Here is a 19,179-nt window from a genome sequence, read left to right as displayed (position 1 = left end):
AAGCTACAGAATATACATTTTTCTCAAGTGCACATGAGATATTTTCAAAGATAGACCACATATTGAGTCAAAGGCAAAGTCTCTTCAAATTCAAGAAGATTGAAATCAGGGCCCCACCGCTGGTCCACCTCTGCACACCAAAATCAAATTGGAGACCCGCTGGCGGGAGAGCCAGTGAGGAGCCGGAGTCCAGCCTGCAGCATGAGCACCTGTGTCCACTTTCCAGCCACCTGCCCAATGCGCTCGGGCTGCCCGCCGTTGAGGTATGGCAACCCCCAAGAGGAGCTGCCCCTCTCCCGTGACCACCTCTGAGGGAACCCACATCAAGAAAATTTCCATCGAAAGGAACATCACTGCAGGGAAGTCAACATTTGTGAATATCCTTAAACAAGTCTGCGAGGATTGGGATGTGGTTCCTGAACCTGTTGCCAGAAGGTGCAATGTTCAAATTACTCAGGATGAATTTCAGGAACTGATGACATCTCAGAAAAGTGGTGGGAAATGTTCTTCAGATGATGTATGAGAAACCTGAGCAATGGTCTTTTACTTTCCAGTCATATGCCTGCCCCAGTCGCATATGAGCTCAGCTTGCCTCTCTCAATGGCAAGCTCAAAGATGCGGAGAAACCTGTATTATTTTTTGAACGATCTGTGTATAGTGACAGGTATATTTTCGCATCTAGTTTGTATGAATCTGAATCTATGAATGAAACAGAGCGGACAATTTATCAGGACTGGCATGACTGGAAGAATAACCAATTTGGCCAAAGCCTTGAACTGGATGGAATCATTTATCTTTGAGCTAGTCCAGAGAAATGCTTGAGTAGAATATATATACAGGGAAGAAATGAGGAATAAGGCATTCCAATTGAATATTTAGAGAGCTTCACTATAAGCATGAAAGCTAGCTCTTGCACAGAACACTGAAAACCAACTTTGATTATCTACAAGAAGTGCCTATCTTAATACTGGATGTTAATAAAGACTTTAAAGACAAACCCGACAGTCTGGTTGAAAAGGTCAAAGAATTTTTGAGCACTTTGTGATCTTGCTGAAGACTTCAGGGACCAAAATGATTCCAGACACTTCAGCTTTGGGTATCTTCGTAGCTTTGTATTTATACAAGTCTCTTTAAAAAACCCGAATTTTTAACCATTTTTGTTCCAAGAAAAAATAATTTTTTTATGAGTCCTATATGAAAGTTTATGACCAGCTTCTCTCTCTCTTCCCTCCCTCCTTCCCTCCCTCCCTTCCTTTCTTCGTATAAAAATCAGACATTTAATTATCCCTCATGACAAGAAGTCTGGAGGTAAATGGTTCCAGAATCACTATAGTGGCTAAAGGTCCTATATCACAAAGGACCCACCCTCCTCTGTCTTTCCCCTGTTATCCTCCTCAGCAGGTTGGCTTTTTTCCTGGTGCTTCTCATCTCACTGTTGACTAGTTTCTTAACTGGATTTCTTAACTGGAAACTTTGTTTCATAGAAAATGGTAACGTGTCCAGTGTAAATTAGAGCAAAAAGTTGAAAATGGAATGTAAGGAATCGCTAGAAAAATAATTGTTTTATTTTAAGTACTTTGATCCATTGCCTCCCCTTCTACTTCAATTTATGTGGAAGATCAAATGTAATATTTAATCAATTCATTGATATTTATTAGTGTGTCTATAATACATTCATAGAGGAGCAAGTTAGACTATGTTCCCAGTTTGTAATGGCATACATCTGTACTATGGGTGAGACTTCATCTTTTTGCATGAGATTTTGGATGATTAAAGAGGAAATGTCTCTTAAAATATAACTTATAAGTGCCCTCCCTGGTTTGGCTCAGTGGAGAGAGTGGCCTGCAGACTGAAGGATCCCAGGTTCGATTCCAGTCAAGGGCACATGCCCAGGTTGTGGGCTCAATCCCCAATAGGGGGCATGCAGGAGGCAGGCGATCAATGATTTTCTCTCATCATTGATGTTTTTCTCTCTCTCTTCCTCTCCCTTCCTCTCGGAAATCAATAAAAATATATTTAAAAAATAATAATAACTTATAAGTGAAGACCCGGTGAGGTGGCTAGGTTGATTGAATGATATCCTGTGCTATTTAAATTCCTTGTTAGGGCATATGCCTGGGTTGTGGGTTCAGTCCCCAGTTGGGGCAAGTGCAGAAGGCAACCAATTGATGTTTCTCTCCTTTCCTCTCTCTAAGCATGTCCTCAGGTAAGGATTTAAAAAAATTACTGAAGTTTAGTACATGAGTAAATGATTTTCAGACCATTCTTTTACATGGAATATTACTATTATAGTTAAAAGATTGGTTTAAACTATGACTACCTTTAAGTCATTTGAGGTGAAGTAAAGATTTCCCTACGTTTCTTCTCTTTTAAAAAAAAAATGTTTTCTTGTTGATTTTAGGGAGAGGGAGAGAGAGAAACATGGATGTGTGAGAAAGAAGCATCAGTCGCTGCCTCCCGCATGACCCCTACTGGGGATCGGGCTAGCAGCCCGAGCATGTGCCCTGACCAGGAGCTGAACCTCTAGAGACCTTTCATGCATGGGACGATGCTCAACTAACTGAGCCACACCAGCCAGAGCTCTTCTCATTTTATAAGTAAAACATTAGTGGAACATAGTGATACATTTTTCCATTTTATTCTTTATTAACCCAAGCAGTCTTTTACTACCTTTTTATAGTTTGTAAGAAGTCAAAAGAAAACCTGAAGATAAGGTAAATAATCTTAGGAGTGTAGTTTATTTAGTCCCACCTGTTATCTCCTGCCTCATCCTGGTTTTGCTCCTGTCAGAATTAATTAGGCAGCCTGCTATTACACAGACACTATCTGCTTTGAGAACATTATGATTATTCTTCACTTCATGGCTGGCTTTGCTCCTCTGTCCCCCCTCTCCCTTTTTAAGGGAAATTACTGATAATAAATGATCTTGCTTTGCTTTATATGTTACGTATCTTGAAAGCATTATTTCTTTTGAATATATATTGGAAAATATATTAATAAAGAAGAAAAAGGGTGAAATGGGTGTAATTTTAAAAAATCTGCTTGGATTCATTTTCATTATCTATATAATTAAAGATTTTTTCAAGTTTGTTTAGTTAAATGTGAGGTGTTTTCTCTATGTATTTACCCTTTCTACTTGACATTTTAGAAAAATTTTGTTTTTGAAGTGAGGGGAAGAGTCACTTTGTATTTTGAAATTACCATTTTCCTTTTCAAAATGTCTTCTTTTGTTTTGTTTCTTGAGATAATTTAGTGGGTTAAACATTCCAGATGTCCTGATCTTTTAAAGGGAAACTGAATTTTAAATTTGTAATCACACCTAGCCGGTGTGACTCAGTGGTTGAGCATCAACCTATGAACCAGGAGTTCAAGGTTTGATTCCCAGTCAGGGCACATCCCCGGATTGTGAGCTCAATCTCCAGTAGGGGGTGTGCAGGAGGCAGCCGACAGATGATACTCTCTCATCGATGTTTCTATCCCTCTCATTCTCTCCTTTCTTCTCTGAAATCAATTAAAAAAATTTTTTTTAAATCTATAATCACCATGAGTATACTATTTCATGATGTATCTGTGTATTTTTTATTTGATATACATCAGTTTGTTTATTAAACATTTGCTTAATAAGTATAAATCTAAAAAAAAAATCATGTCAAGCATCTTCTCAGAAAACAATGGCATAATATTGAAAATCAACTACAATAAAAACAATAAAAAAAATGCAAACACTTAAAGGCTGAATAGCATGCCATTAAACAATGATTGGGTTACCAAAGAGATCAAAGAATAAATTTTTAAAATCCTGGAAACTAATGACAATGAAAACACAACAATCCAAAATCTATGGGACACAGTGAAAGCAGACCTGAGAGGGAAGTTCATAGCTCTACAGGCCTACTTAAAAAAAAAAAACAAAAAATGGTAATAAGTCATCTAACTCTACAACTTAAAGATTTAGAAAGAGGACGAGAGGCCCAGCATGAGCAGAAGGAAGAAGATAATAAAGATCAGAGCAGAAATAAATGACATAGAGACCAAAAAAAACAATTCAAAAGATCAATGAAACCAAGAGCTGGTTCTTTGAAAGGATAAACAATATGGATGAACCTCTAGCCAGACTCAACAAGAAACAAAGAGAGAGGGACCCAAATAAACAAAATCAGAAATGAAAGAGGTGAAATAAACAAAAGGCCCCACAGAAATATAAAAGATTATAAAAAAAAAATACTATGAACAACTCTATTCAAATGAACTAAACAACCTACAGGAAATGGACATATTCCTAGAAAAATATGACCTTCCAAAACTTAATCAAGAAGAATCAAAAAATCTCAACAGGCCGATAACTAAGGAGGAAATTGAAGCAGTCATCAAAACACTCTGAGCAAACAAAAGCCCGGGGCCAGACAGCTTCAAAGGGGAATTATACCAAACATTCAAAGAACTAAAACCTATCCTTCTCAGACTATTACAAAAAATTCAAAAGGAAGGCACACTTCCTAGCTCTTTCTACGAAGCCAGCATTAACCTAATCCCAAAACCAGATAAAGACACTACAAAGAAAGAGAATTATAGGCCAATATCCCTGATGAACATAGATGCTAAAATGCTCAACAAAATTCTGGCAAATCGGATCTAGCATTACATTAGAAAGATCACACACCATGACCAAGTGGGATATATTCCACAGATGCAGGCAGGTACAATATCCGCAAATCAATAAATGTGATACATCACATAAACAAATTAAGAGATAAAAATCAAACAATCCTATCAATTGACACAGAAAAGGCATTTGAAAAAATCCAACACCTTTTCCTGATATGGACTCTCAGCAAAGTGGGAATAGAGGAATCATACCTAAACATAATAAAAGCCTTATATTACAAACCTACAGCCAACATCAACTCAATGGACAAAAACTAAAACCATTGAGAAACCAAGATGGCGGCATAGGTAAACACCGGAAATTGCTGCCTAGCACAACCACTTCAAAAACACAACTAAAAGACAAAACAGACATCATCCAGAACCACAGGAAGGCTGGCTGAGTGGAAATTATACAACCAGAAGGAAAGAGAAAAGCACACTGAGACTCAGAGGAGGTGCGGAGGTAAAGTGCAGAGGTACGAAGGCACACGCAGAAAGGGCTGGCAACTGAGGACACGGTTGTCTTTTTCAATCGGGAGGGAGGCACAAGCTGCCCACGGCCCTGGACTCCAGTTCCGGGCGAGTCTCTGGAGACCCAGACTCATACAGGGAGAAACTGGACTGTCTGGCATCGGTCATAACTCGAGGGCGGCTTTCTCTCAGAGGTGCTTGCAGCGATTACCCGCACACTGAGACTCGGGGCCTCTTAGGGTAGGACTGAGGAGCAACCATAGCTGCTTGCTCCGCCCTGTTGATCCCGAGACCCCGCCCCACCCAAGCTGTGCGCAGAGGCTTTTGTATACGAATGGCCTGGCCCTTTGCAATCTGAAAATTACCTAACAATCTGCAGCTGGGTCAGAGAGACACAGAACTTCAAAATGAAGGCACAAGGCCCCACAGCTGCTTGCATTGCTTCACAGCTGGGCCTCATCTGGGCACCTCCAAACCCCAAACAAAGAAGAGGAATCTGCAGATCTCTCAGTAGCTCCTGCTGGGTAGCCTCAGGCAGAGGCTAAATTAGCACCTCCTTAGAGATCCAAGAGCCAGTGTACCCAGTGGTCAGATTGGGACCATCCAGATTACAACTCCTCAGATTCATAAGGGACACACTCAGGGGGCAGACTCAGTGAGCACCAAAGCCCCACTGAAGCAAGTCTTGCCCCAGAAGGGTGTCTCCAGCACAGAAGTTCTCCCACTGCAGGAACAGCTGATTCTCACAGCCAATTGGCCTGGAGGTGAATTCCTCCCAGTGATACCTACAACAATCAAGGCTTAACTACAACAAGACTGTGCACAAAGCCCACAAAGGGGTGCACCAAGGGTGTCCACCTCAGGTAATTGGGGAGATTGAACCACTAGGCCCTATAGGACACCTAGCACAGAAAGCCACTCTATCAACACAGGGAAGTATAAAAAATGCAGAGACAAAGAAACAGGTCACAAATGACAGAAATGGAGGAATGCAAACTACTGGATATAGAGTTCAAAACCACGGTTATAAGGTTTTTCAAGAATTTTCTAGAAACCACCGATAAGTTTAGTGAGACCCTCAAGAAATCTAGTGAGACCCTCGAGGGTATGAAAAAGGACCAACTAGAAATTAAGCATACACTGACTGAAATAAAGAATATTATGCAGAGTTCCAACAGCAGACTAGAGGATCACAAGAATCAAATCAAATATTTGAAATATGAAGAAGCAAAAAACACCCAACCGGAAAAGCAAAAAGTAAAAAGAATCCAAAAATATGAAGATAGTGTAAGGAGCCTCTGGGACAACTTCAAGTGTACCAACATCCGAATTATGGGGGTGCCAGGAGAGAGAGCAAGATATTGAAAACCTATTTGAAAAAATAATGACAGAAAACTTCCCCTACCTGGTGAAAGAAATAGACTTACAAGTCCAGGAAGTGCAGAGAACCCCAAACAAAAGGAATCCAAAGAGGATCACACCAAGACACATCATAGTTAAAATGCCAAGAGCAAAAGACAAAGAGAAAATCTTAAAAGCAGCAAGAGAAAAACAGTTAGTTACCTACAAGGGAGTACTACTCATAGGACTGTCAGCTGATTTCTCAACAGAAACTATGCAGGCCAGAAGGGAGTGGCAGGAAATATTCAAAGTGATGAACAGCAAGAACCTACAACCAAGATTACTTTACCCAGCAAAGCTATCATTTAGAATTGAAGGTCAGATAAAGAGTTTCACAGATAAGAAAAAGCTAAAGGAGCTCACCACCACCAAACCAGTATTATATGAAATGCTGAAAGTTATTCTTTAAGAAGAGGAAGAAGAAGAAAAAGGTAAAGATACAAATTATGAACAACAAATACACATCGATCAACAAGTGAATCTAAAAATCAAGTGAATAAATAAACCGATGAACACAATAAACTGGTGAATATAATAGAATCAGGGACATAGAAAGGGAGTGGATTGACTGTTCTTGGGGCGGGGGGGAAGGGTGTGGGGGGTGTGGGAAGAGACTGGACAAAAATCGCACACCTATGGATGAGGACAGTTGGGGGGGGTAAGGGCAGAGGGTAGGGTGGGAACCAGGTGGAGGGGAGCTATGGGGGGACAAAAGAGGAACTACTGTTAATAATCTGAACAATAAAGATTTAATTTTAAAAAAACTAAAACCATTTCCCTTAAGAATAGGAATAAGACAGGGATTCCCACTTTCACCACTCCTGTTCGATATAGTACTCGAAGTGCTAGCCATAGCAATCAGACAAGAAGAAATGAAAGGCATTCAAATTGGAAGAAAGGAGTAAAACTGTCATTATTCACAGGTGACATGATATTGTGCATAGAAAACCCTAAAGACTCCATCAAAATACTACTAGAACTAATAAATGAATTCAGCAATGTAGCAGGATACAAAATTAACACCCAGAAATCTATGGCTTTTTTATACACCAATAATGAACTCACAGAAAGAGAAACTAAAAAAAAAATCCCATTTACCATTGCAACAAAAAATTAAGGTACCTAGGAATAAATTTAACCAAGGAGATAAAGGACCTGTACTCAGAAAATTACTGACACTGAAAAAAGGGATAGAGGAAGACAAAAATGGAAGAATATATCATGCTCATGGATTGGTAGAATCAACATCGTTAAAATGTCCATACTACCCAAAGCAATCTATAGATTCAATGCAATCCCTATTAAAATACCAACGCCATACTTCAAAGACCTAGAACAAACTCTCCAAAAATTCATCTGGAATAACAAAAACATCCTGAATAGCTGCAGCAATCTTGAGAAAGGACAAAGTTAGAGGGATCACAATACCAGAAATCAAGCTACACTATAAAGCCACTGTTCTCAAAACGGCCTGGTACTGTCACAAGAACAGACATATAGATCAATGGAACACAACAGAGAACCCAGAGATTGACCCAAGCCATTATGCTCAATTAATATTTGACAAAGGAGGCAAGAGCATACAATGGAGTCAAGACAGTCTCTTCAATAAATGGTGTTGGGAAAAATGGACAGATACATGCAAAAAAATGAAATTAGAAAACCAACTTACACCATTCACAAAAATAAATTCAAAATGGATAAAGGACTTAAATGTAAGATGGGAAACCATAAAAATCTTAGAAGAAGCCATAGACAGCAAAATAGCAGACATTTGTGATGGCAATATCTTTACTGATACATATCCTAGGAAAATGGAAAGTAAGGAGAAAATAAACAAGTGGGACTACATCAAAATAAAAAGCTTCTGCACAGCAAAAGAAACTATCAACAAAACAAGAAAGCCCACTGCATGAGAGAACATATTTGCCAATGTTATTTCCGATAAGGGTTTAATCTCCAAATTTATAGGGAACTCATACAACTTAACAAAAAAAAGATAAACAATCCAATCAAAAAATGAGCAAAGGACCTAAACAGACACCTTTCGAAAGAGGACATACAGAAGGCCAAGAGACATATGAAAACATGCTCAAAGTCACTAATCATCCGAGAAATGCAAATCAAAACAACAATGAGGTACCATTTCACACCTGCCAGAATGGCTATCATCAAAAAATCAACAAAGGACTAGTGCTGGCGAGGATGCAGATAAAAAGGAACCCTCTAACACTGTTGGTGGGAATGCAGACTGGTGCAGCCACTGTGGAAAACAGTATGGCATTTCCTCAAAAAACTAAAAATGGAACTTCCATTTGACTCAGTAATCCCACTTCTAGGAAGATAACCCAGGAAATCAGAAACACCAATCAGAAAGGATATATGCACCCCTATGTTCATAGCAGCACAATTTACAATAGCTAACATTTGGAAAGAGCTTAAGTGCCCACCAGCAGATGAGTGGATTAGAAAACTACTCACATCTACACAATGGAATACTACACTGCTGTAAAAAAGAAGGAATTCTTACCCTTTGCAACAGCATGGATGGAACTGGAGAGCATTAAGCTAAGTGAAATAAGTCAGTCAGAGAAAGATAATTATCACATGATCTCATTCATTAGAATATAATGAACAACATAAACTGATGAACAAAAATAGAAACAGAGTCATTGAATCATGAACAGACTGTCCAACCTATGAGGAAAGGCAGGGGGTGAGAGGGTAAGGGATCGGCCAAAGGACTTGTATGCATGCATATGAGCATAACTAATGGACACAGACTGGGGGAAATGGGGACTGGGTGGACATGTTCTGGGGAGAGGTCAATGGGGGAAAAAGAAGACTTATGTAATACTTTAAGCAATAAATAATTTTTAAAAAGTTACATTGCGGAAAATATTAACTCTAGTAATCACTGGGAAAAACATCTATACAAATAGCTTCAATAGGCAGCTGTATATGCCTCATTTATCAAAACTTCTAGCCTGACCTCCTGTCCAATAGTCTAATGATTCTTACTAATCTACAGAGCATTGCTATTTCATTGTTAGTCAAACAAGCTTGTCTACATCAGAGCCAATAAATCCATATTTTCACAATGTTCAGTAAACAAAAATAGTTGGGGTATTTAACGCATGAGCTCAGCAGAAAGTTGCTGATGTGATTAGAGTGCGGATTGAAATTTTGGTCCTGGAAATGGTAGACCCTAGAGATGCTCTACAAGAGTAATTTTAGACTTGATGGGAAATAGAACATCTTCGCTCAAGGACAGTGGCTTGTTTGCCTCTGTGGAACTTATCTGCCAATGCCATCCCCTGAAGTCTGACATGAGAAGTGCATTCAAGGTTTCCACGCTGCTGGCTTCTGATTAGGTTTGGGCAATGGAGACACCAGAGATGCCTAATCTATCTAAAATCTTTTTTGAAAGTCTTTTGCAAGAATGTATTGCTTTAAGCCTTATTATAATTTGTCACAATTTTAAAAACAAAGACAGATTTAAGCATTAAAGTGAAAAAGACCAAAAAAAAAAAAAAAGACAAAAGTAGAAAGACTATGTAATTACAACAAAAAATGAAGGGATACCCACAAACACACACAAAAATAAAAAATGACAAAAACATAAAGAGAATCAGTAAATATTATAGTGACTTTAGGATGTGTTTAAACTTAAGCAACCATAAACTTAAAACAGACTGGTATAAACATAACTTGGTATGTATGAAGCACATGATAACCACCAACCAAAAATCTACAAGAAATATGCAAGTAGAGAAAGGACTGTGAACTATACAAAGTCATCACCATACAAGAGAATAAGAAAAGAACAGAGAAGCACTACAAAAACAATGAGAAAACAATACCTGTAGGGGTGTTTCTGGACGAGATTAATATTTGAATCAGTGGATTCAATAAACTAGATTTTCCCCACAGCCTGAATATAAGAAAACATGGAAGGAGGAATTTGCCCTGATTTTCCCCCCTCACTACTGAGCTGGGACCTCTCATCCCATCTTCTCCTAACCTCAGACTGGGGTTTACACCATCAGTTCCTCTGGCTTTCAAGTCTTCAGACTTGAACAGGAACTTCACCACTAGCTCTCCCAAGTCTCCAGCTTGCAGATTATGGGACCTCTTAGCCTCTATAACCACACAGGAAATGTGTGTGTGTGTGTGTGTGTGTGTGTGTGTGTGTGTGTGTGTTCACTACTGGTTCTAAGTCTCTGGAGGACCCTGAACTAATAGTTACTTTACACTAAGTTGGTCAAAGTTGCTATGGTAGTCATTAGTGTTTTTCATCAAATATTTCTAGTTCTTGTTCCAGGCACTGGCAGGACTGCACTTTCCCCATTGCCCTAAAATTAGATTTGGCCATGTGACTAGACCTGGCACATGGAATCTGAGGAAAAGGGATTTATATCACTCTATTTTGGAATATTTAGAAACTTTATGATTTGGTCTGCTTTCTTTTTATTTATGCCATAGGTAATGGGGATGCTGCAGATGGTGGCTGTCATCCTAGGTCCTAGCCCATCCATAAGGGACATATATCAATGAGCAAGTCACTGCTCCTTTTAGTCACTGATACATGGAGTTCCCATGTTATCCCAAAAAAATCTAACTGATCCTATCACAAAAAGTTAAGGAAATCCTATTGAGTTAAGACTTGAACGATGAAAAAGACCTAGCCATGCAAAAGGCCACAGTAAGAAAGAGCTTGGTTTAAGGGGCAGACAGGACACTGGCTGGAATGTAGAGAGTAAGGACAGCTGTAGTGTGATAAGGGGCAAAGAGGTAAATTATGATCAGGCCAGGCAGAATCCAAAGGCCAGAGTAATTGCCTTATATTTCCTCATAATTTCAACAGGCAGCAAGTGAGAGAATTTTAAACTTCAGTGGGGTAGGAGGAGTAACATAATCTAATTGAAGGTTATCCTGATGACAGAGTAAAAACCTTGCTACCTCCTTCTCTAAAAAAGTAACAAACAAAAACTTCTTTGATTTTTAAAAAGAAATACTCTACCAAAAATGAAGATAATAGATGGATATAGGAATTTTAGATGTTTTGGCCAAACAAAGGAAAATCAAATTTATATACGGAAAAGCAAGCTACTTGCACAGAACTTGAGAAAGATTTTGGAACAGGATGCACCAGATACAGGAGTAATTAGATATGTTGAATAAAGGTTATAATTTAATAGCCTCAATAAGCAATTAGTGTCCTGGATCTGCAGTGCCATCAGGTTCCGTCAGACAGCTACCCATTCTTAGCCCTGAGGGAACAGGAGATACAAGCTACCAATAAGCTGAGCCAGAGAGACTGGACCCACCAACAGAGAAGACTACTGGTGATAAATAGACTAGAACAGGGGTTAGGTAAAGCTACAACATAAGTTGTAAAAAGCTGGTAATCCCTTTGTTCTGACAAATTCTGGGGGCCTAACCGTAGGCTCAGGCAAGAGACCAAATGAAACCTTTCTGGAGAAATTAAATTATCCCAGAGAAAGGACCTTTAGACACTGACATTTGAGGGAACCTAAAAACAACCAACCAACCACAAAACAGCCAAATGGCCTCCTGAAATCCCTACAGTAAAGTCTATACACAGAATTTTCAATTAGTTTTTCAGTGTGCAGACACTCAAATATGCACAGACAGACAAGGTGCATCAGACATTTGAAAACAGCTTCTCAATAAAAGAGAGGTGATATCAGCAAACAAAAAAGGGAGGAGTACTCAAATAAAACAGAAACAGTAAAGATATAAGAAAAAATATTGCATCTATGAAACCATAAATAGGATACTATAAACAAGAATAGTCAGGAAAATTTTAAACATAATAAAGTTAAGGCAATCTCCCCTAGAGAATAATAAAAAATACAAGAAACACACAATCAGAGACCAGAGGAGAAAACTTGATGTGATACAATATCTGAATAATAAAAGCTTCAGAAAAGAATTTGGAGGGGGGAGATTTATCCAAGGAAAATTCAAGAAAAGTACCTAGCACTGAAAATATGCATTTGCAGAGAGAAAGAGCCTGTCAAGGGCCCAGCTTGTGAATGGAAGAAGGCACAAAGCACACCAACTTAGAATGTCAGAACATCAGTATGAAAAAGAAGAGCTCCCAGGCTTCCTTGGTGGTGGGGAGAAGTCATAAACCAAAATGTATTGGATTTCTCAACAGCAAGGTGGAAGCCAGGAAAAGATGAGTAAGTGCCTTGTAAATTATTTCAACCTAAATTTCTGTAACTATTCAAATTATCAACCAGTGAACACTGAATAAAGAGATTTTTCAGTCACATAGATAACCCCAAAATTTATGCCCTATGCCAGTGGTCGGCAAACTGCGGCTCGCGAGCCACATGCGTCTCTTTGGCCCCTTGAGTGTGGCTCTTCCACAAAATACCGACTTCTGCACATGGGGCCCGAAGTTTCAATCGCACTGTACACGCGCGTCTGCACGTGGTATTTTGTGGAAGAGCCACACGGAAGGGGCCAAAGAGCCGCAGTTTGCCGACCACTGTCCTATGCATTCTTTCTCAGGAATAAATGAATGTGAGATCCTGTGTGGTCCAAGAAACAGGACTGAACACAAGAAAGGAGGCAAAGGGAATTCCTGAACCAGTAGCTCTGCAGCTGAATCAGAGAGAATGCAGTAAGGTTCCCCAAGACAGGCTACCTATCCTCTAGAACAGTGATGGCGAACCTGTGACGCGTGTCAGAGGTGACACGCGAACTCATTTTTTTGGTTGATTTTCTTTGTTAAATGGCATTTAAATATATAAAATAAATATCGAAAATATAAATCTTTGTTTTACTATGGTTGCAAATATCAAAAAATTCCTATGTGACACGGCACCAGAGTTAAGTTAGGGTTTTTCAAAATGCTGGCACGCCGAACTCAAAAGGTTCGCCATCACTGCTCTAGAAAGTATCTGCCTTTGTTATTAACTTTTTAAAACATTACGAAAAAAGTCAAACATATACAAAAGTAGAATTATATGAACCTTTTGTGCTTCAAATAATTAACATTTTGCAATATATTTTAAAGTCTAAATTATTTTCCTAAAAATCCCCAAGACCTCGCTAAAAAATGTTCAATATTACAGCGATTTATCCTTAATAATAGAAAATGACTAAATTATAAAATCAAAGACTTCATTATTTTCTTAGTTGACATACATTATTTTCAGGTGTACACCTTCACTGATTAGAAATTATACAGCTTACTAAGTGATGATCCCGATAAATCTTGTACTCACCTGATACCATACATAATTAGAATATTGACCCAATTCCCCATGCTGTACTATTTTACATCTCCATGACTATTTATAACAACCAATTTGTACTTCTTTTTTAATTGATTTTAGAGAGAAAGAAGGGGAGGGGAGAAACAATTCGTTGTTCCATTTATTTATACATTTTAGGGATCTTTCTTGTATGGACCCTGGAATTGAACCTGCAACTTTGGTATATGAGGACAATGCTCTACCAATAACCAACTGAGCTACCTGGCCAGTACCAATTGGTACTTCTCAATCCCTTCAACCTTTTTCAACCATCCCTCCAACTCTCTTCCCATCGGGCAACCATCAAAATGTTCTCTGTATTTATGTGTTTCTGTTCTTGTTCATTTACTGTTTTTTATATTGAATTATTGATATGTTTTTACTGCTATTTTATTGCTCATATTTATAATCTTTTTATTCCCTCTTCATTAAAAAAAAAGATTTAAAAAAAATTTTAATACTGGTTTGGTGATTGTGAATTCCTTTAGCTTTTTCTTACCAATGAGACTTTTTATCACCTTGAATATTTCTTGCCACTCCCTTCTGGCCTGCAAAGTTTCTGTTGAGAAATCAGCTGTTTTAGGGGTACTCCCTTATAGGTAACTAAGTGCTTTTCTCTTGATGCTTTTAAGATTCTTTGCTTTAACCTTTGGCATTTTAATTATGATGTGCTTGGTGTGGCCTTTTTGGGTTCATCTTGTTTAGGACTCTGCACTTCCTGGACTGTATATCTAGTTCCTTCACTAATTAGGGAAGTTTTCTGTCGTTTTTTCAAATAAGTTTTCAATTTCTTGCTCTCTTTCTTCTGCCAGCACCCCCATGCTAATGTTGGTACAACTGAAGTTGTCTTAGAGCAGTGGTTCTCAACCCCTTTAGGGGTTCAACGACCCTTTCACAGGAGTCGCCTAAGACCATCGGAAAACACATATATAATTACATATTGTTTTTGTGATTAATCACTATGCTTTAATTATGTTCAATTTGTAACAATGAAAATACATCCTGCATATCAGATATTTACATTACAATTCATAACAGTAGCAAAATTACAGTTATGAAGTAGCAACAAAAATAATTTCATGGTTGGGGGTCACCACAACATGAGGAACTGTATGTATTAAAGGGTTGTGGCATTAGGAAGGTTGAGAACCACTGTTTCAGAGGCTCCTTACATTATTGGATTCTTTTTTCTTTTTGCTGTTCGGATTGTTTTTTGCTTCTTTATATTCCAAATTACTCATGTGATTCTTGGTTTCATCTATTCTGTTGATTCTTCGTAAATTCTTCAATTCAGTTGTGTATCTTTCATTTCTGACAGGTTCATTTTTATTGTTTCCATGTCCTTTTGTATGCTATTGAAGTTCTAAGTTCATTGAGCATACTTATAAAAAGTGTTTTGAACTCTGCATCTAATAAATTGTCTCCATTTAGTTCTTTCTCTGGAGGTTTGTTCAGTTCTCTCATTTCGGACACTTTGTCTCTTCACTTTGGCTACCTCCCTATGTTTGTTTCTATTTATTAAGTAGAGCTGCTATGCCTCCTGGGCTTGGTAGAGTGGCCTTATGTAGTACGAATCCTGTGGGTCCCAGTGGCACAGCCTCCCTGGTCACCCAAACTGGGCATTCCAGGTGCACCCTCCATGTGTGCTGTGTGCACCCTTCTGTTGTACCCATATGTCTCTGGTGCTTTTTCAGCTTCTGTCCCAGTGCTGGAGCTCAGAGGGAGTCAGTCCAAGTAAGTCCGTGTATGAGCCTGTTAAGACAGTAGTCATCAACCTTTCAGACCTCATGGACCACCAGAGGTCCGTGAACCGGTTGGCTACCACCGCTCTAAAGGTTTCCTTAAACCAGCAGTCACCAACCTTTCAGACCTCAAGGACCACAGATTGGTGACCGCTGCTTTAAGAGGAATGCCTGGGACTCCAGCAACCTTCCATCTCCATCAACCTCAATACCCACTGTTTTTTACAGCCAGAAATTATGGGGCCTTCTATTCCTGGTACTGGAACCCTGGGTTGGGGGGGCCTAAGACCCCTCACTCCTCAGGTGGGACCTCTGCAGCCAAGATATACCTCCCAATTTTTATCTACCACATGTAGGTTTGGGGCTATTCCATTCTCAATCTCTACCCCTCCTACCAGTCTCGAAATGGCTTCTTTAAATCGCTAGCTGTAGAAATTCTTTTCAGCTAAATTTCAGGCGGTTCTGAATGATGACTGTTCTGTAGTTTAGTTGTAATTTTAATGTGGTTGTCAGGGGATGCAAGTACCTACATTGCCATTTACCTACACTGCCATTTTGACCAAAGGCCTCAAACAACTCTTTATAATATCCTTCCCTCCCATCTACTATCAAAAAATATTTTTTAAAAAACCCATGATAGATTATATACAGCAAACTCTCAAATATCAATGCAAAAATCTGCCCCTACATAACCTAAATATTAAGTATTCAATATTAAGTATTATAATGGTATTTTTGGTGTTTGTTTTAATCCTCACCGGAGGCTATGTTTTTCATTGATTCAGGAAAGCAAAGGAGAGGGAGATGGACAAGAGAGAGCGAGGGAGAGAGAAATGTTTTCCAATTAAGTTAGTTACATGATTCATGTAAATGAAACACTAAAATACGGTAATGCCTAGATCAGTGGTCGGCAAACTCATTAGTCAACAGAGCCAAATATCAACAGATTGAAATTTCTTTTGAAAGCCAAATTTTTTAAACTTAAACTATATAGGTAGGTACATTGTTATTAACTTAATTAGGGTACTCCTAAGGCTTAGGAAGAGCCACACTCAAGGGGCCAAAGAGCCGCATGTGGCTCGCAAGCCGCAGTCTGCCGACCACGGGCCTAGATTATCCTTTTCAAAAATAGGTATAAAGTTTTCCAAATAAGTGCTGATTTCTTTAAGCATTAAAAATGTCTTTAAATAATGTGATTAGGCACATCCATACCTGCTTAATTGAAGTATATAGCAAACACATTTTCTTAATAGCTCAGGACCATCATCATATGTAGTGGTACATCAACCCTTCAGTGAGGTACACAGGAGCTGTCTGCCCCTACACCAAGATTCTCAACCTCAGGGCTCTCGTGAGCCAGGTAATTTTGCTATGGGGTGTCCTGTGCACTGTAGGTTGCTAGCAGCATTCCAGGCCTCTGACCACCAGGTGCCAATAATATTCCCCAAGGCAGGACAATAAAAAATGAAGTTGCCAAATGGCCCTTGGGAGGGAGGGGGTCAAACTCACTGGCTGCAAACCAAATGGTCATGCTTCTTACGTGTGTGTATTTGATTTTTGTAATTGTCTATCTCCTCCTTCAGTGTTCACCTCTCAATGGCACAGTAACCTCTTTTAAGTATGCATGTTTCTCCAAGAATTCCCTTTTCCTTTTAAAATTATTTTAAATGTGTTGTCCACTAAAATATCAGAACACCTCTTAGGTCATAGTTGAAGAGAGTGGAACTCTCGGAATATAGGTTATGAGTTTTTAGATCATGACTATTACAGACATTTAACCATCTCAGATTATTTGTTCTTCTTTAAATATATGTATTTTCATTGATTTCAGAGAGGAAGGAAGAGGGGGAGATAGAAACATCAATGATGATGAAGAATCATTGATTGGCTGCCTCCTGCACACCCTCTACTGGGGATTGAGCCCACAACCCAGGCATGTGCCCTGATCGGGAATCGAACAGACCTCCTGATTCATAGGTTGACGCTCAACCAATGAGGCACACCAGCCGGGTAGATTACTATTTTGTTCTTGTTTCAAATTTCACCAAAAGTACAAAAATGGCATCCTGTTTTAATTTGCTTTTAAGATGGCTATTGAGACCAAACATCTTTCAAATTTTTTTTTTTTTGGCAATCTAGTGCCACGTTTTTTGTATTTGTTGCTTTTGCTATTTAAAATGGCCCTAGGTATGACGCTGTCCAGTGTTCCTGAGCACAGGAAGGCCATATGTCAGATGAGCTTCATTAGCAGCTCTTCTTTAGAAAGATGCTTGTGTTCTCTGTGTGTTATTTACCATTTTCTTAATGATTTTCCAAAATTCTTTATACACCTGAACAACAGTACCCTTTAGGTCACCATTTATGTTGCCAACATTGTCTTAGTTTATTTTTTGTTTATAATGGGGTTTTTTTCCAGTTAAATTTTTATGTAATCGAATTTGTCAATCTAAACTTTTTACCTTTGGTATCAATCACCTTTATGAACTTAAAATTTAAAAAACTTCTAAACACTGTCCACTTTCCCACCAAAATAATTTCAACTTCTTTAAAGTACATCTGATTTGTTTAAACATATGAAATGCTTTCTGGAAAAAAAAAAATGCAGATCCTTTCTTTAAAGCCAAATTTACCAAGAGCATTTGTAGCCATGAAATTTCAGTAAATTTATTTTATAAAATAATTAACACATTGTATGAGGGAAACGTGTTTACACGTTTTACGTATTTATACGTTCTACCAGTGTAGTAGAGCGCGGGACACGTATTAATACGTTTTTTATAGACTAGCGGTAGAATGCGGGTAACGTATAAATACGTAAACTAAAGTTATCGTAATTTTACTGAACATTGCCATTTGCGCAAAAAATTAGCAAAAATGGCCCGCGCCACCTGTTAGCACGCGATAAAAACTACCCGCAATGTGTTAAGACATAAAAATCATCATAAAAACCCTAACACAAATCTTTAGCTACTGAAGCTACAGTCAATTCTTATTATTCCCAGATTCCATATTTGTAAATTCACTAACTTGCTAAAATTATTTGTAATCCCACTTGAATACTTTCAGCCTTCTGTAGTTATGCACATGCTCCCAGCTGAGTCCATGGAGCTGGGCAACACTCTGCCTTCTCCTTCCAGCTTAGACTGCAAATAGTGTCCTTTTTGCAATCTAGTGCCATGTTTTTTTTGTATTTTTGCAGATAGGCCGTGATATGTCAGGATGAGCTTCATTTAAGTACAAGTTATGATGCAAACAGCTATCAGGAACACCCAAAACAAGGAAGAGAGGAAGAGGAGTGTGCTATCTGTGCCCAAGGGTATTTTGGAAGTGCTAAATAACATTTAGAGTATATGAGGGAACTACAAAAAAGATTTAAAAAAAGTGGCTACATTCATGGATCCATGAGATGATAACCAACAAAAAGTGGAACAGAAGGTTGGAGGCTGAAAGCCAGAGAAATTTATAGTCATGTTACCAAGGATCAGGAAAATACTAATCCCTCCTCAGGTAGAGCTGGCTGGCATGTTTTAAAAAGTGATAGATAGTATGGGGGGAAAAACTGTTAATACAGGAAAAGCTGTTATATAGAAGAACAGGTTTCCAATGCTGAGAGTGGCTTGTTT

General features: G+C 38.6%; 1 protein-coding gene and 1 pseudogene across 28 annotated transcripts in view; one reads left to right on the top strand and one right to left on the bottom strand.

Annotated features, from left to right (window-relative positions):
* Nucleotides 1-19,179, bottom strand: part of ZMYND11 (zinc finger MYND-type containing 11) — a 141,979-nt gene that overhangs the window by 103,574 nt on the left and 19,226 nt on the right. The gene's annotated exons all lie outside the window — the stretch shown is intronic.
* Nucleotides 266-1,179, top strand: LOC132214910 (deoxycytidine kinase-like; annotated as a pseudogene).

Source organism: Myotis daubentonii, chromosome 1, assembly GCF_963259705.1.
Source record: "Myotis daubentonii chromosome 1, mMyoDau2.1, whole genome shotgun sequence".
Lineage (NCBI taxonomy): Eukaryota > Metazoa > Chordata > Mammalia > Chiroptera > Vespertilionidae > Myotis > Myotis daubentonii.
Note: the sequence above shows the minus strand (reverse complement) of the source record. Positions and strands in the feature narration are given on the sequence as shown.